Source organism: Siphateles boraxobius, unplaced genomic scaffold (assembly GCF_051911475.1).
Source record: "Siphateles boraxobius isolate OS27281-9 unplaced genomic scaffold, OSU_SipBor_1 25, whole genome shotgun sequence".
NCBI lineage: Eukaryota > Metazoa > Chordata > Actinopteri > Cypriniformes > Leuciscidae > Siphateles > Siphateles boraxobius.
The window spans coordinates 22,190,681-22,210,907 of NW_027508866.1; the positions used below are offsets into that span (position 1 = coordinate 22,190,681).

Consider the following 20,227-nt stretch of genomic DNA (forward strand, 5'->3'; position numbering starts at 1 on the left):
GTAAAGATTTGTGAGAAAAGCACTGGCTGGTCTTCAAGTGTCATTAATGTTAATCAAAGAACAAAGCGAGTAAATGACTCACTCAGACCCGGCGCCAGGATGATTATTATACCGGCATCCTAATAATCATGAATGCCCTCCGCTGTCTTTTAACATCTCTGGCGAGCGGCTTCATCGCGCAAAAGAAAAACTCTTCATGAAGCGCAGTGAAATGCAGCGACCTATGGCCTTTCCTGATGGATCAAGGTTGTTCATTTTCTACGTGCAATTAACACGAGCTCTAAGCGTGTGGGAGACTGCTGCAAGTATGCGCTTAATCAGGGTCCGAAATTAACTTTTTGGGTCACCTGCCACGGGGACTGGTAGATGAAAAAATCCACACGCCAAGCATATTTTTTACCGGCCAAAATAATAAACAGATTTTTTGTGTCACATATACATTCATTTCAGTACATTTAATTGAGATAAGTATTATGTTGAATGAATAAGAGTACATAGAAGTCAAATCAGAGCAACAAATAGTAAGACATGGAAGATGTGAGCATGGAACTAGTGCTCATGACAGTACATTTGAAGGTTTTGTAAAACTATTAGATACTTTACCGAAAGTAAACATTTTTACCGATTAATACTATCAGTTAAACAGATTAAACGTTATAAAATTTTTATTTATTTATATATATATATATATATATATATATATATATATATATTAGTGCTGTCAAACGATTAAAATATTTAATCGCGATTAAATCGCATTAATGCCATAGTTAACTCGCGATTAATCGCACATTTTTATCTATTCTAAATGTCACTTGATTTCTATTTGTCTCATTATTTTTTTAATTTTAATGCTCTTATCAACATGGAAAAGTGGATCAGCAGTAAGTTTGTTCTTAGCTGTGGTATCCATGTGCTTCTGTCTGAAGTCATCCATTGTAGAGCTTAGATCGGGCCCAAAAAATCAAACCCGACCCGAGCCCGTGCGCATTGTGTCCGAGCCCGGCCCGACACATAAACTGTAATTATGAGCCAGAGCCCGATTTAAACCCGTCCATTTTTTTAATACGTGGGTCGTTATAACTGACGTTCTCAACTACTTTCTATGTTACTTTCTCCCGCCCGCAACATTTTTTCTCCCGCTCCCGCCCGCAAATAGACTCTTTTTTTGTAGGCTACCTCCAAATACTTTCGCCTACGTGTCGCCACCATACACATCAGCATAAATGCTCCAGAGAAATTATTTGTTATTAAAGCATTAACACACAAACCACTGTTATAACATAAAAGCAAGCGGGCTACTGAGTGCATGGTTTGGCATGACTGAGAGCGCGCAAAATGCGCTCCCTTAATAATTCCTAAAAAGTAGTGGTGGGGGAAAAAATCGATTCTGTTCAGTATCGCGATATTTTGCGCACGCAATTATATCGATACAGTAGCGCAAAGTATTGCGATATTTAATTATAAAATTATCTGTTTTACTTTCCGGTTTTCTCAGAGTTTACTCTGATCATTTACATTTGCGTATTACATCCACAAGGTGGCGCCTGTTGCGATGCTTTGTTGTCGTACATTCGACAGCAAATTCAAATGAAAATGGCTTCAGTATTACGTTTGTACACGACGCTCAGCATCTTTCAAATCGAAAGTGTGGGTAAATTCCGGTTTTATGATTATTCTCAGGTTTATGTTACTCTATTATGTCTGCTTTATGTTACTCTATTGTATTTAAATAATTTTAAGTTATGTGCTGAGAGCTCAGTGAGTTTTGTTTGTTTCATATTAAATATTACCTGCTCGGTCTTGTCTGTCAGCGCGTTGTCATTGTCCTCTATTTTTCACTGCTTGAGAACATGGGTTGAAATCGCCCTCTAAACCCTCATTCACTAAGTTAGGCCTATTCCCTAAGTTAACGTTAGTCCACTAATACTGTTCACTTGAAGGAGTGAATGAAAACGAGTGAGTGACAGGCGTTGAGCGTACATAAGCTGTACATTCGTTAATGCAGTGCAATGTGGGACAGAGACGCGATCTGACACGCGTCCCATTTTCTCACAAATCTCTACGTTTATTTAAATAATTCAAGATTGCTCTTATGAGAACACTTGACAAAACTGACATTTTGGCATAATTTGTGTGTGTTATGGTTTGTTCAAGCCCGAAAGAGAACTTGATACTGACGCGCGTCTTTTCTGTGGGTCGTGTGTGTGTGTACTACAGGCAGGATTTAACGGATACTGCGTAATTGCGTTAAACATTTTTAACGCTTTAAACTTTTTTTTTTTTTTGCGGTGCCGCGGTGGGCAAGTGATGAAACCGGTGTTGCAATGTGTCCCGAATGTTCAAGAACAAGTTTTTCAGTTTTTGCACTTCAGTTAATGTGTAGAAGATAATGTTTACAGAATTAAATGTGACATTTAAAGTGAGGTGAGCGGTCTTATTTTCCTAATTTTTTGTAATGCCTTTGAATAATATGGGGGACGTGAATCGCAATATCGCAGAATCGAATCGCAATACTTGCTGTATCGCAATATATTGAGAATCGCAATAATATTGAATCGTGGCCCAAATATCGCAATACTATCGAATCGTCACATTTTTGCCAATTCCCACCCCTACTAAAAAGCTGACATCAGTTCATCGCAATCTCACACATCTGTTATTATCAATGAAGCTGACTGCACAATGCATCTTTCATAATATATTCACTTTGTTTGTTATAATTTGAGGATTTGCCAGCATACAGAATTCAGCACTGAACAAAAAGTCTGTTTTGAGCAGTGAGGGGAGTCTATTTTAAATGCTTCTGATTGGCCATTGCGTTCAAGAAATCAACACATATGTCTGTGATTGGCTACATCCCTCAACGCTGCAAACATGTTATAAAAAGAAACTCTGGCCTGTAAATCGTTTCTACTTTGTTTTAGTTGTTCTTGTTGCTTTTCTGCAACATAAGAATAAAAATGTATTAGTTTGTATTTTTTATTCATAGATATTCTAGTTTGCGGGAGTCCCGCGAATCGTTTTATTCTCCCGTATCCGCACACAGAGTGAGTGCATTACCGCTCGAGCCCGCCCTCGCACTCGGCCATCAAATCTAGTCCCGCACCGCACTCTATTGCGTTGAGAGTGCACGTCTCTAGATCGGCGTCTCGCGCTCGCGCCATCCACTCAAAACGTAACGTTAGCCTACTACTCTTTGGCCGGCGCGCAAGCCCAAACAAGTACGTGCGGCGTGCCTGTTGTTTTGTTTCCGGTCTAGCTATCCGGTGTGATGTTGTAGTTTTTCTAACGTTACTAGTTGTTGCAACAGCATGTGAAAAAAATACAAAGTTTGCTAGGCCGAAAAAAGAGCGTTAATCTCACGATAAAAAAATTGACGCCGTTAAAATGTGTTTGCGTTAACGCCGTTAATAACGCGTTTAACGCACAGCACTAATATATATATATATATATATAGACACACATTTAGCTTTTTGTTTGTTTGCTGCATGGTTAAAAAAAAACAGTATATAGCCTATATTTGTTAAATCATGGGGTGCGTCGACACGCGCAACCACACGCGCCTAAAGACATTTCTCTGAGCAAGCACAATGAAGCAAGCGAAAAGACGTAGCTACTGTGTGGGACCATTTCGACAGAAAGGGCGATGAAGTTACTTGCAAAATATGCTACGCGGTATTAAAATAGCAGTAGGCCTAGTGCAAGTACAATGCAATATCACTTGCGAAGCAAACATCCACAAGCAAATGAAAGGCGCTTTCCGAAGTTGGCCACTCTAGCGAGACGTTATCTCTGTATTCCCGGGACATCTGTGCCATCGGAGACCCAGACTCACCCCACATCATGTAGACATGTTACTTTTTAAAGTAAAAACTAGACAAGCTGTGGATTGAGGTAGGCCTGCTGTTTTCATTTGATGAAAAAACGTAGTCTGATGAAAAAAAGCCGTTTTTTCAAAGCTTCAAACTGATTCAGTGTTTTCTTTTTGTCATCTTAATTTAAATATATTTTTTAACTTAAATAATTAACAGTGTTGGTCTATTTTTGGTGTGAAGGTTCACACACGCTTCTTGAGGCACACACACACACACAAGGTCTCTCCCTCTCTGCAGTGCGCGCACTACATGGTTTGGAGCACAGTATCTAACACACACACACAGGCGAGTAAGATCTAAGAATTTATTATAGATTTATTATAGATATGATAGACATGCTTTACTCGCAGAGTGAAATTTACTCCTATTGTAGAGGGTTGGGAAGTAAAATGCACTCTGCTGCACCAGCTTTTTATAAGCGATGTAAAAAAAATTTTTACACATTTTATACAATATTTATTCATATTGTCTTTAGACACACAACTGAAATATTTGTAATTATACAGCCATTATACAGTGCATGTTATTATTTGTGAAAAAGCGCCACATAGAGAACAACATATGAAACCTCACAGCTGACAGCACAGCTACTGTGCGTGTTTGAAACAGGAAATGACACTACTAAAATTAGTCACTATGCAAATTCTGAATTAAACAGCACAATTTGGACTAAGTGAAACTTCAAAGGGAAACAAAAGAGTCTTGTGCACCGTTCTGCAGGCGCTGCCTAAACACAGTGTGATGTATGACATATATATACACATCATATAAGCATCTCCCTGGTCCTTGAGGAGCCGCAGCTGTGGAGGAGGAAGGGCTGAAGCTGCAGAGATTGGTCTGTCTGACAGTCACTTACTTCTGCTCTAGTTCCTCCCGGGTCCTTTTATTGGCCTCTTGTGTGTCAAAGATTGACTGTCTGTACACACACATACTCCTGCACGGGACACTGCAACATGATTACCGTTTCTCCTCTGTGAGAAGCAACCGTTTACCAAGAAATATACCTGATCTTGTCAGACTATCGTGTGAATGCAGAAACGTGGCTCTACCGTTTCAACTGATTTTGAGAATGTCTTTACACAAAGATCTTGTTGCACGAGAGGGATTTTTTTAATAAATGGGACAAAAAAAGAGCATCACCTCACTGACCCACATACGTGTGAGATAAAGACATAAACCTTGAGACGTCCCCATCCGCCTTTCAACCGGAACCTAGCAAACTTCAACGCGACACGCTGAAACAAAAGTCAGCATAAACCACAAAACCCTTTCATTAGAGAGGCGAACTCTTCTTGTGCACAATCTTAAATCCGTGTTTTCGGTCATAAAAGTGAGATTGTCACATTAGCGTTTATTTGCTTGTGTTGTATGGAGATGAAAGGGGCTGATAAGCAGGATTGGAGTTTGATGCTGAAACAGTCGTGCGGTAGGGAAAAGAGAGGCAGATGCTGAGGTAAGTAGGTCACAGAAGCACAGTGTCGTATCAACGGGAGAAAAGCTGTCGGCACAGATGTGAGATTTGCCGGACAGACTCAAATGTCGAATGTTACACAAACTGACGTCCCCCAGTAAATGCTACGGGCCCCCCGCAAAATAAACAAATTCCAGCAGGTATGAAAGCAAAATGAGCTTATTTTTGCTTCTATAAATTGCTTCCATACAGTTGCTTTTCACAAAACAATAACGATAAAACACGGAAAGATGACTAGCTCAAAAGGAGGACATTTGGCAACTTGGTGATCTAAAAATAACTGTTTACAAGTAAGAGCTTTCATTCTAGCTTTTAGAATTTAAGCAAGTTTATTCAAAAACAAATTGAAGTACTCAAACACTATATTTCAAATCTTCTGTATATTGCCATATGGTAATTTTATCCTGTTCCTGACACAAAACTTTAATCATCATCCACTGAAAATCTTCCTCTCTCAAGTATCTCTCAAATCTCACCTGCTTGTTTTCTTTTGAACTCAACGGATCTCAAAACTGATTATAATCAGGAATGTTTCTTGAGCATCAATCATCATATTTGAATGATTTCTGAAGGATCATTTATTTATGATTTATGATCACGATGTAGGCCTGTTTGTCACACACAGCTCTCGAATGACTTCAGAAGACATGAAATATATTACAGAGCACATGTAATCGAGTAGTTCTGGTTCTTTTTGTCATCTTTAAAGTTAAACAGCATCTGGCCTCACTTTCAATGAAAGGAAAAGGCGGAAATTGTGTGGAAGAAAACATCATTTGGAATTGAAAGAACAAGAAAATGAAACAATGAAAATTTTCTTTTTTGGATAACCCATTTAAAAAGAGATCAGAGAGTCCCTGGGAAAGATCTTAGCATTTTATATTGTTCCATTTAGACTCTCTCTCTCACACACACACAAACACACACACACACACACACACACACACATCAGCACTTCATTAGCCATTTCCACAGCTGACCTCATCAAACCTCCTCAGCACCGATGACAAATGCACACACCGAGAGGTGCAAACAGAAATCATGCTTGTGACTCCAAACAATATTGATGAATACAAATTACACATCTGACCTAAACATTATACATCTGGCTATTTCTTTCTGCCCTCTTCTGATTTAAATATGATATGTTTCGTGTGAAACTGTTTCTAAGCACCAGCCAAAACAACATCTGCCTGAAATCTGTGCATGTCAGCTACTGACAATAAGTAATTAATGAGGTGATTCACTGCTGGTAACTTTAACTAAAATATAAATTAAAATAAAAAAAATTAAAAAATAAAAATTTATTCAGACAATTCATAATTAGTAAATAGATAATAAATCTAGTAACAGTATTATACTGTAGAAAAAAACACATAATACTATGTCACTTACTGGACGTATTCAAAGTATTTTTTTACATTATAAACTGGGTCTTTATACAGGAAACAATATAGATGCCTTATATTTTAGGATGGGGACCCAGCTTGCACGAGGACTATCATATTTGGTGCTCCATGAGTGAAAACAGGTGAATCTCAGCAGACCTTTAAGAAAAACAGGAAATATTAAATTGCTTAAAAATATTAAAAAAAGAATTCATTTTCTTTATGCAAAAAATGCAATATTACTGATGCAGTAATCATGTTTTAGAGGGATTCAACCTTTACAACAACCACCTGTTATCTTTCGTAACTGAACTTTACATACAACAGATTTTCATTATCTGAAACCTGTATATCCAGTCTTACTGCAACACATCATAGAAGTACTTCAGAAGTAACAATTGCAGCAGAATGAAACCATGTCCACAGTGTTAATCATAACAAGCTCTTGGTGAAAACTATTTGAAATGTTTACCCAACAGCCTGATGGCAACTCGTTCCACATTAGGTCTGAGTCATTTAGGATACAAATGGGATTCGCAATTTACAGAGCAGAGCAATCACATGACGGGGAACAAAGTCTATGGTGCCGTGAGGGAATGAGCAGAAATACTCCCGCATTCTCCTGATTTTAATGGAAACATTCCATAGCACTGACACATACTGTATCTCTGTCAAACACACACACAAAATGGAGCGTATCTAGAATGTATCAGTCTAAATATTTTCTCTGTAGAAGCACACATTTTTTGAAGAGGAAAAGACGGGTTACGTGGAACACAATAAATCTCTAATTGTTCAGTTTGGTGTGAAGAGAATGAGTTTGACTCAAAAGCGTGTTATTTTCCATTGTCATCTTCAGGGCTCGAGACCAACAGCGTCCTATCGTCCTGGGGACGATAGAAAATGTGTTTAGGACGAACAGAAATATTCTCCAGGACGCCTACAGGACGAAAGACATTTTTGTATGCGTGTTCATTTATTACTAGCCTATTAGGCTAACTTACTTAGACAATGCCAAAATAAACTGACGAAGTGCTGACTACAAAGGAGCGCGTCTTCATGCTGTTACTATAGTTACTATCACTGGCCGGCTACTCACCCGGAGATTTGTTCCGCGGTACATCTATCAAATGGCTTAATGACATCGCAAATATGTTGCGCTGGTTAAACAACGGTAAGGTAAAACAGATCGAGCACCAAGACGGCCCTGCATCTCCTCCATCAAACCCGAGTAGGCCTACAATTCCCGAGTTTGATGCGAGTACAATTTAAATTGATTATTTAATTTTTATTAGTCATTGGATTGAAACAGTCTGCTAACTGCTTGCTGCTAACTGCTTGCTGCTAACATCTTGCTACTAACTTACTAACGTAACGGGCGCTACCCCGGCTATGTGTGTGTATATTAGGTAAAGCATACATTTAGATTTCAATATATTTGTGGTCTTTTTTCGTAGTCAGTGTAACTTAGGGTGACCAGACTTTCACGTTTTCTGGGGACAGTCCCTGTTATTGGTGCAGTGTTAATTTCGTTTATTTTCATTATGTTCAAAGACATTTTTTCACAGACGAAAACGAGACGGTAACTAAATAAAAACTAGTTTTGAATGACAAAAACTATGACAAAATTCTATTGACATTTTCGTTAACGAATAAAAACTAGACAAAAATGTTAGATAGTGACGATTTGGGAAGCAAATCCAGTCACAACTGATGTCCTGCGTGTGTGGTAGATGCACACATTTGTACATGCGCTGCATGTCTCATGAAACGTTAAAAAATGTAAACGTCTGGGAGAATGAGTAGAGCAGACATATAGATCTGAATAAGAGTGACGACGCAAATAAAGAGCTCTATTTGGTACGGTTTTCTGTTCGCACACACCCGACCCGAAGCGTGCAGCCATGCACATAGACACCTATACAGCGCGCGAGTACTGAATTGATCTCTCTTTTGTGTCTGAATGGAGAAATACACACAACATTATGTCGAAATGTCCGTTTTGGAGAGTATTCACGTAAACTATGTTGGTTATGTCTTAAACAGTTGTGAGTCTATCGGATGTGCATCAGTGCAATTGGATTGGAAAGAGAAAAGCATTCACTGCTCGTTAATAGCTTTAATAATGATTCATTATATTTAATTCATACAAATAAATATGTCTGCTGCTTCATATAATAAAGAATGATGTATGCAAGTAGTTATAAAGAATGCATAAATCATTCATTGAAAAGAAGACTGTTCTACTTCAGGAAAAGTGGTTTTATTTAATTTTAAGATATTTTTTTTAAGTCACAGTAGTTAAATCTGTATCTTGCATGTTCAAACTTTAAAATCATTCAAATTAACAGGTTAATATATGTTTTCTCCGGAATTTTAGAGACATTCTAAATTAATGCATTAACCCTTTCACACATAAGTTTAAAATATTCTAACTGACCCCCCAGCGTGAGTTTTTCAAGGCGACCGTTATTTAGAACTTGTCACTTTAATGTTTCCATGGTGACGCGTTATTGCTTGTCACGTGACACAGCGCAACCACAACACAGCGCTGTATGAATGATGATCTGCTTTTATGTCATTTTCCCTTTTTTATTAAAAATATTCACAAATGTATTAGCTATAGCATGAAACACTGATATTCCGATTGTCGAATATGTGCAAGTGGATGTGTTTTGTTGTTTAAACACCTTTATAACGATCGCGTTAGTTGAGCTGTATGCGCGATGGGCAGCGCCATGTTAGTTGGTTTCACAGTTCAGAGAATGGGATCTGTTGGATTTACAACACGTCAATTCCTCAACTTCTCACGAAATACATGAAAGTAAGTGGCCGGTGAACTGGGAGAAGAATAGGGTCAAATGTAAAGCTACTTACATAATGTGTATCTGATATGAATAAAATGTGTCGTCTTATTATAATGTAATGTATTATAATGTTCTTATTGCCGCTTCCATAGACATCGGTGTGTATTTTACAAACTCAAAATCAATGTTTTGCTAGTACTTGTGTGTATTTAAATATCTGAAACCTAAAATAAACATTATGTGTTTGAAAACACTGAATAGTTGTGATATATGACAGCACTGAGTGCGTCCTTCTCTGGCTCAGCGCCAGCAAACGCGCGAAAGCACATTTGAATTTAGCAGTTGATCACGTGATGCACTGACCGTTCTAATCACACCGGTGTGATCGTACGCTCCAGGGACCAGCCAAGACTGATCACACCGGTGTGATCGTACGTGCGAAAGGATTAATGCATTTTAGTCTTAGTCTAGTTTTAGTCGATGAAATACAATAAGATTTTAGCCGACTAAATCTACAGTAGATCAACATTTTTATTTTGGGACGGTTGACATTCACTTTAGGACGGTTCAAATTGTTTTTCAGGACGGTTCCAGGACGGAGGTGAAAAAAGTTAGTCTGGAGCCCTGGTCATCTTTGTCATTTCATCTGAATCTATTGAGCTCAACAACCTTACTAAAGCAATGGAAAAAGCTGGAGAAGATTTCTTTTTTGTTTTCAGTTCACAAATGATTCTTTTGAACTGGTTATTTAAATGATTCGATTGAATCGATTCACAAAGCTTATGCAAATAACTTGACTAACACCACGTTACACCAGACGCACGCGGCACGGCGCAACGCGACCTAAGCAAACAGAACCCATTATAATCAGTGATGCCGTCTACACTAGACGCAGCCTGGAATGACACGACAAAAACCTGACCGTAAACTGATGCCCTGTTCTATTTCTGACGTACTTCAACGTTACTTTGACATTGACATTAATTTTAATTATACTGGTCATGTTTGTGCTTTTTGGTTAGGCCTATTTATTATGTGCAACATTTAAATTAATATTCAGAAACAATATTTGTTTTTCTGATTAACTTTTATTAGCCTGCGAACTAGAATAAAATAGGCCTAGGCTACTTGATTATATATATTTTAAATTGGATATATCTCTGCTATTCTTAATTAACTGGATAGTTGTTGTTTTTTTGTCTGCTAAACAAAATTGTATATAAACGAAAAGCATTTCGATTTCGAATAAAGAAAAAATCATATAAAGATCAACAAATCCAGAAAAAAATGTTTAACAAAATTACGAAAGGAAGGATAAATGATGTTTGACAGGAAACGCATCTCAAGGTCGCATACACAGACTCATGTTGACGTTAGAGCAGTCAGCACTGAAAAACAGCCAAGTAAAATATTAAGCCAATTAAAGTTACAAAAGTTCAGTGAGTGATTTTCTTTTTCTTTTGTTCTTTGATCAACATTAATGGTGGCAGCGAGTATAGGCTGTCAATGCACTGATTCAATAGACATAGGCCTACTGTTTTTCTTACTCAACCGTTTAAGCCAAAACCAACTGTTTACGGGGATATTTGAACTTGAAAAAAGGTGTGCATTGACGTCTTTCCATGGTTGAAACAACAATTCTTCTGATGTTTATTCATGTTTATTTGATGCTATAAATTAGATGGATAATTGTGAGATATAATTCTGTGTGTAGACCTATTTGTTCGTGCACTATGTGAGAGGCGGCTCTTTGGGCGCTTCGTATGAGTGCGCAGCTCATAAAACAGGAATGCAGAAGTGTTCTCTTTCGTCTTGCGCTTAAAGAATGCTGTCAAGAAGAATCGATTTTCTATTCGTAATCTTACTAACTAGCCTATAAAAAATATTGAATTCATGTTATTGCATGTGAATAAATGTGTATAACTAAAGGGCTATGTGAAATATATAACATTTTTTGATATTGACGATTATCGTCTGGAAACTGGAGACTGTTATAATCAATATTGCAATACTTTGTGAGACATCGTCGATATGCGATAAAATCGTCATATCGCCCAGACCTACTCCACATAAACTGTTATCATTTTCATGCATGGAGCGTCTCAATAAAGAAAGTGGCCAAATATTAAAGATTAAATGAACATTTGAAATAAATGCCGTTTGGCCAATATGAAACAAGGATTTTGGTCTATAGGGATGTGACGGTGACGATATTTTCCCACCGGTTAATCGACGTGTGACAACACCGGTAATACCGGTATCACCGGCGGGGGCTTTTAAATCACTAATTTAAAAGGCAAACATAAAATGCGCGCGTTTGCACGGATATGCATATAGGTGCTGTCTAGCGGAGCAGAACTGTTTTGTTATTGAGCCCTGAAATGGCGCTAATTTGAAAGTGAAACTACATTTTTTTTCACATCGCTTATAAAAAGCTGGTACGGCAGTGTGCACTTCACTTTAACTTTTAAATTAGCGTCAATTCATCCTTCGCAGGGAGTTTGATTGACATGCGGTCTGACCAATCAAAATCCAAAATTTTTGTCCGACAAAGCAGTCAGGAGAGTTAGTAGAATAACGTCGGTGGATTTGAACTTGGCTTTAACTGAGGCAATCTGTCACTAATACGGTTCACTTGAAGGAGTGAATGAAAACGAGTGAGCGAATTCAGACAGCTGTTGAGCGTACATAAGCAATGTGTCATATGTACATAAGCAATGTGGTATTGGATAAGTGCACTCAATAACGTCCACTATGGTTTCTATTATTGGTTACTATGGTTGCGCTAAATCCGCGCAGATTTGGTTCCAAAGTTCATTTTTACCCTTATTTGGCGGGTTGGAGGGTGTTAATTACAATCCCTGAATGTTGCACTCCTGTTTGTGCACAAAACTTCATGCCAATAAATCATCAGAAATATTGCTGACTTGTGTGCGTCTCAAGCGCCCTCTTTGCGTTAGTCCTAATGCCTGTTAGTTGTCTGTGGGGATTTTTTTTTTTACATTTTTTCCCCCCATTAAATCTTGAAAAAAAATATAGACCTACCTACCGACCCTTTTTTTTTTTTTGCTGTTACTGCAAACCAAAATATTTTTAAGGATGGCCTTATAGGCGTACCGTAGTGATTCAGAATAAGTCAAAAACACGGTTTGGAAAATGGATTCATGATGTAGCCTACTCGTTCATTTTGAACTAGAGCCCGACCGATATGGATTTTTGGGGGCCGATGCCGATACCGATATTAGGGAGTAAAAAAAGCCCGATACCGATATATCGGCCGATATTATTTATGTGTATATTATAATACAGTAGCAATTAGGGCTGTAACGATACACCAAACCCACGATTCGATTCGTATCACGATTTTTGACCCACGATTCGATTCGTATCGCGATTCTATCACGGGGGCGGGGCTTGAGGGGGCGGGGCTTGTGGTGAAAAAAAGAGATTTTGAGAGAAGAAAAAAAATACCGGTATTTTTATTAAATAACATTAGGAAAAACCTGTATAATCTAAACACCAAAGAACAATAATAACTATGCAAATTATTATACTATACGGCAGTGTAGGCTGCTGCTTTTGGGCTGTGTTCTGTACTCCAACTAAATTGATTTCGGTATGGTGCCGTAATATGCATCTGCATGTTGGACGTGTTGCCGGTCAATTGAGGATTAATTTAATGCACTTTCTGAGAATTTATATTTCAAGTTTTGGCTGCAAATTTCACGTCCATAATGCTGAAATTGCCAAATTTTAAATAATTTATCCTCAACTAGTTTTGTGGTGTAGGTTTACGTAGGCTATTTTATAATGTTAACTTCAAATAATACTAATAGTAATTTAAAGATGTGGTAGTTCTCATGGGCCTGAGGGGAGGGGAGGGGAGGGGGGAGGGGGGGATCCCCCCTTTAGATCATTCTCATGGGGGGGATTTTTTTTGTTTGAGGGGAGAAAGGGGGGGCATTTTTTCCAAACAAAATTATTACATTTATCTTGCCTAAATGTTTGCGCTCATTGCATTTTTACAATGGGGTAATAGCCTATTGTTGTTAAGAATTTACACATCACAAGGAAGCTTGATTTAAATTGTTTAATTAAATTGAAAAAAGTAGCACAAATAAATACAATAGAATAAAGATACAAATAAAGACAATTAAAGAGAAAAGTTTTTGAATAGGTCTAACACTAGTATTTATATACAGATACTGAATAAAGTAATCAAATGGAAAATAACACTGGGTAGTATTTTAGTCCTGAATAAATTAAATACATAGGCTATTAATCCTGATTCCTTTAACTTAAAGCCATCTTTTGTTGTTTTGACAACAAAATTAATGACAGACACATATGGCTGCCGTCACTTTAAGAGCTAGTGCACGGATCCTGTGTTCATTATACTGGCATGCGTTTTATGTTTATTAAAGACAAAACCGACTATAGCCTATTTAGAGTATAGCCTACTCACAAAGACCGAAATTGACAATTTTGCGTGTTAAAGCAATATAATCCGCGAAAAATAGTTACTAGCCAGCTGTTTTTGAGGCGGATTTTCTATGAATGTGCGCATAGAAAATAATCTCAGAGAGCGCGCGAGCACTGATTAGTTTAAAATCGCTTGAATGTTTAAACTGGTAAGACTTAAAAAGACTTCAGTCACGATGCACTGCTGGCCCGATTGTGCAAGTGAATATTCCGTCATGTCCCGACCTTACAGTCTATGGTCCCGACTCCAAAACGCGAGTGTGTATTATCGCCGCAGCGCTTGATGCCTGCCTTACACAAAACATTATGAGAAGAGATAGAAGACGCGCGGCACCGCTGAACACTCACGCTGTTTGTGAAATTGCGTCTGGAAGATAGTTGTTAAAAGAATGATTTTATTTTATTATCTGTGTGGATTACGATTGCGGGAATTTCCCACATTATAAATGGGAGACCTGCGGGAATGATTAGAATTATGCTCAATACCCGCGCCGAAATTTGAGCCCTGGTTCTGGACAGGAAGGATAACTCTGGGAGTTGGAAGGGGTGTGATCGCGATTCTGCCTTCTCACATCGCGATACAGGATCGTGGACCTGAGTATCGCGATTTCGATTTTATATCGCGTATCGTTACAGCCCTAGTAGCAATATTATGTATGTGTATTATAGTACAGTATACCAGTCAAAAGTTTGGACACTTTCCTATTGGTGTGTACAAACTTTTGATGGGTACTTTACACAGTAGCTATAAACAGAATAAATATATTTTATAAACACGTTTTGCAATGATCACTCAAATGTGGTAATCATACACTTGTGTGACACAGATATGTAATGGAGGCAGGGGGAATGATAGAATGAGAATTATACAGCTGAGCTGTAACCAAACTAGTTTGCATTGCATGTTATATTATATTCTATTATATTCTAAATACTGTTGCATAATCTTCACTAACGACGACTTTGTCTTTTAATTTAGTCATAACTTGTATCAATAAATATATAAAAAGTGTCACTGACAAAACCTTATTATCTTCTATTTTTACTCTTAATTCCTCTAATCTCTACCAGTGGAGGAAGAACTCAGATCTTTTTACTAAAGTAAAATGAATAATATCATAATGAAAACGTTTTTAATTGCATATGTACAGTACTTTTATACTATTTTTAATAATTAGTAAGCAAAATGTACTAAACGTGAAACTAGGCTACTCTTAATGCAAAATGGCCCTATATAAAGTGTTATAATTATATACATTTTTGGAATATTGCTTGATGTTGTAACGTAGCGTTATCAGGCAGAATGAGCTTTAACACGGTGTCTACACCGGACGCGGCCGTTACTGCTCGCGTCGCAACAGCTGTTTACCCGAGACAAAGCAGAATCAGTTTACTGTCGGAGATCGCTCGCGCCACGCATTTTAATCAATGTTTCATCAACCAATTGCCTTAATAAATAAGAAGAAGGCCTAAATATAGCAGACAATATAATCAGGACTTCTCAGCTGCGCGCTTGCAATAGTCACAAGCTCACACAATACGTGACAGAGGCTTGTAGCAGAGAAATCAATTCTGTGAATTACACTGCGCAAATCACAAGTAGGCTACTACCCACCGGATGAAGAAGGGTTGGCTCTCAGTCTCCACAGGCTACATAAAATATTCATTTTATTTTATTTTATTTTATTTTTCGTGTTTGCATTTATGAGGAAAAAACAATGTTACAGACGCGACAGTTCAGCACTACGGACGTGAGCGCTCTGAAAGCGGCACTAATGCTTTGAAACTTTCACATAGACATCAAACAGAAAGCACAAAACCTTTCGTTTCAAAATGAATTTCGTTTTGTATTAATTGTATCTTAATTTTAATCGATGTTTCATCAGCCATTTGCCTGGATTTAATTTATAAGAAGTAAATTTAGCAGACGATAGATAATCTCGACACGGAGGCGCCTTCGGGTGAACTGGAGCTCGTCTCATGAACCGAAACTCAGCGTATAGACCTGAGAATTGAAATATATCTATATTGAAATGTCTACTTTTAAACAGAACAATTCAAAACGAAAGACAGACAGACTCATGTAATCGTATGAAATGTGCATTTCTCTCTGGCGCGCGCTCACTGAAGATCGCGAGTCAGCATCGTCAACTTCATCTTTGGCTGACACTGACTGAAAACACTTGTTTATTAATAAACAATTAAAATGTCTCCTTGCTATATTTGTTGTATTCATAATCATTATTTTTGCCAGTTCTTGTGACAGCTTTTAGGTGCTTTATTGGCAGCGCCACCCTTACATGAATCACCATACCAGCATTTTTTAAAATATTCATTTATCGGCCATTATAAATGCCGATACCGATAGTTAGGAAAATGCCTAAAATCGGCCGATAATATCGGCCCGCCGATATATCGGTCGGGCTGTATTTTGAACATAAGTTACGGACTGCAGCAGCTGATACAACGGCGTTCTGTTGCTCAAGTGTCCATTTGCACAAATGCGACCACATAACATTTTAACTCGCACATTCTCAAAAAATGGTCGCATATGCGACCAATTTGGTCGCAGTCTGGAACCCTGAAACACATGCACAAGATATGAATAAAACTATTTTTCTAAATGAAGTTACATTCAGGTTTTATATTAAACTGAACACATAACCTTGCACGTTGCACAAGATCTCTTCCTTGAATACAAAACCATCTGAGATGCACATTTGTTACTCTTTATTTAGACGAGAGAATTCTTCTGTTTGCATTTCTAATACACCTGCACTGGAACTCCTGACTAAGCATCCAGCAGATGAAATGGCTTTAAGAAATCAGAACCCATAATAAAAGAGCACAGGGTAAAAAATAAAAAATAACAGCTCAGGCCTGTTACATAACTGCATCCTTGTGACTTATTTATTGAAATGCTCAAAACAATCTGGTGTAACCTACAGACAAACCCTCAGCAGAATCTTTCCCGATTAAAGTTCACACTTGCCGGATCTGTTCCCATCTGTTTGTTGCTGGATGCAGAAAATAGGAATTAGCCATGAGGGAGATGAGCCGAGCAAGTGGCAATAATCTCTCTCAAGCCATCTTATCCCATTAGCTTCATTTACCACCTGCTAAAACGATCCGCTAGACCAACAGAGAACACTGTTGATATCCTGGGTAAAATAAACGCCAAGGCCCAAAGGAACCGAAAGCCACAAAAGAGCTCTCTTATATCCAGATCGTTTCTCCTCAACAGCAATGACATTAAATGGAAGGTACCTTTACAATCTCCTGAGAGACCTTTGCCACCTTCCCACATTTTTCATTATTATTTTTTTACAGTGATTTGCGATAACTGGATAAGTATTTCAAAATAAATTTTAAAGAGATTCTCTCACTCACAAAGAGTAAAATTTATAAAGAATAATGTAAGGGGGGGAGGGGGTCATTTTTAATTAATATTTTTATTTTAGAATTAGATAACTATATAATACACAACTTTTCTGGAAATCACAATTTTAAAATTCCCTCAAAATATTTGGTTTTCTGTGATCATGGTAACCCCGAATGTCTCCTCTAGAGTTTCAGAAGATCTCAATTTCTCAAATTATGTTCAGATTTGTCAAGATGTGAGAAACTACGACGAATAATACAAGAAGAATGACGACAAAATAAACATCCAAAGTAGGGACATCAATTTACATGTATTCCTATAATTGATTGTTCTTTGATTGTTGGACCCTTGGCTAAATATGTTTTGGAATAAATGGCAAGCCATTGCATTGCTTGAAGACATTCGCTACTTAGTACTGCGCTTGAACGGTATAAAATCACCTCAACGCTTAAAAAGACAATCAAATGATAAGCTTTTGTGACGCCGCAGTACAGAAACAAGTGCTTTGACCGCCCACACAGATGTCGCTGTCCAACCAAGAGGTTTGCAATTGGTTAATGGTGTGAATTTACATGTCAACACAAAATTTGCATATGAAAGTCTACCAGGTAAAATTCCTCTGGCAAGAAAATTTCATCAAGCAAGAATAAATGTGGCCACACATTTACAGTATGTCAACAACTGTCTCAAAAGTCGGCATGAAAATGAAGTTGCGCCAGTCTTTTTTTCCCTTTTGTCACGTATATTAGAGCGAAACTGCTTTTGGAACAGGACAAAATGTAGGGCTGGACTTGATTTTGTCCATGGGGAATTAATTGGATGGAGAGTTTTGCTATTGGTGGATCTCATGTGAGTGACAAGTTATTGTCCCGCCCTCACGCGAGTAAACATCATCAGAAAAGAGATGTCAAAGAGGGAAGGGAAGTCATTTTGATTATGAGGGCACATTCATTAAAAAAGTATTTTAATTTATAATAAATACTGCAACATTCTATACAAAAATGAGAACTGTTGATTTTTGATTGCACTGTGACTAATTGTTTCTATTTCTCCAAATTAATTTTTACAAGGAAACTCGACCGATGAAAAATGAAAACTATGAGAGAGAAACATCCAAGTATGACATTTCCCTCTGGGTCGCATTTCTCACAATCCCATGACAGAGGATGAAATACACCCATTCATTCCTCTATCATGAGTTTGAATGGGGCCTAAAACGAGAGTTAAACCCACATCAGACCGTCAACATCACGATCAGACGTTTGCGATCATTGCGGAACTCGAGTATCAGGACTGACTCACTGATTCCGATCATTACACTCTCAAAGCCTTTAACGCCACTGACAAACTAATCTGATCACTTAGTGAAAGGATCTGTTCACAGTAAATCATCAGGTATCAACACAAACCCTGATTTTACCTACAGAACCTGTTCAGAGCAGGAAGTGATTGTGAAACAAAGGCATGAAACGTTAATCTATCTGCGTTATGGCACAATGACGGTATATTACTCATTGAACACAATAAACGAGAGATTGCAGCAGATATGCCTCGTAAACCACACTGTCCTTTCAACAGGAGACAGAATAGAAAACAGGATGTGTATCGAGAGACGGTGGTTAATGTAACGTTACTGCACCTGAACATTTAAACCTCATATGTGTCGATATTGTTCAAATAAGACGTTTTATGCCCATTCGAAAACATTAAGCCTATTAGAACGTGATGTTTTGTGACACATAATGTTACATGGTATAGCTGCCTAAACATAGTACACACTCACGTCTAATCACAGTCATGATAACGTTACTTAATTCGCTACATTGTGAAAACCCGTTGGTTTATGACACAACAAAAACAAAGCCTGAGTCATGTAATACTACAGAAAAAACACTGGGTTACACACGCAGTGCGAACTAGAAAACAAATTAGCGTCCCTCGCCGATCTTAGCATTATCTGGCTAACAGTGAGGAAGACAGAAAACACAGAGGCGAGACGCTGAAGGACAAATAAAATGTCTGGTACTCACCTTAAACTGAACCTTTTCGTTATTTTCCTTTCATTTACGAGGGATAGAAATCATTCAGCTAATCCATGAAGGTTAGTTCACGACTGGAGACACGGAAAAACATTACAAACCCCAGGAAACACGGCGCTTGATACAGGAAAGCCGAGGAAAGCTGCTGCTAGCTGCGCGAGCTCTGCTAATGCATTCTTCACCTCAGCGCGCGACGCGGAAAGTTGCCCACAGCTGCCTGGAAGTTTTTTTGCTGATTCAAAAGAAAACGGGTTGACGAGACGATGAAATTACAAAAAAGTGTCCTTATAATAAAAAGAGCGACCAAAAGGGTCGCCGGGATAATTGATTTACATTGAGGCGCGGAGAAGCAGTCATTGAAGTGATGGAGCAGTGAAGCAGCGCTTGGATAATCTGCACTCTGCACTACAGTTGTGCTAATGGGGATGTTCGATTCACCAGCGAATCGGTTCTTCTGAACCCGTCTTTTCAATGATTCGATCGCCCGATTATGTATATCATTTGACTGGAAAAATCAGAACGCTTAGTAATCGTTATAGCTGCGTGTGGACTTTCCTATTCATCTAAAAAAATATATAATTATTATTAAAATGTATTATTTAAACGTTTGTTAAAAATTATAGACACAATGAAATTGTAATATTTACTTTTCTACAAAAGCGAACCCTTAAATTGTCGCGTGGGGATTTCTGGGAAAAGTGTGTGATACATCGAACGAATCAGTGTATCAAATGGAGACCGGTTTGTTAGGGTTAAAACGAATCGTTCGAACGAACCGAC

At 38.0% G+C, this 20,227-nt stretch overlaps 1 protein-coding gene across 2 annotated transcripts in view; it reads right to left on the reverse strand.

Moving 5' to 3' along the window:
• The window catches only part of erbin (erbb2 interacting protein), a 92,510-nt gene extending 72,621 nt beyond the window's left edge, over window positions 1–19,889 (reverse strand). The window contains exon 1 of one of the 2 annotated variants that reach the window (XM_077243216.1): window positions 19,439–19,889. The gene's annotated coding sequence lies outside the window, so the exon portion shown is untranslated. The remainder of the gene's footprint in view (window positions 1–19,438) is intronic. The other variant, XM_077243217.1, reaches the window with a different exon arrangement.
• Between the last annotated feature and the right edge of the window lie 338 nt (window positions 19,890–20,227).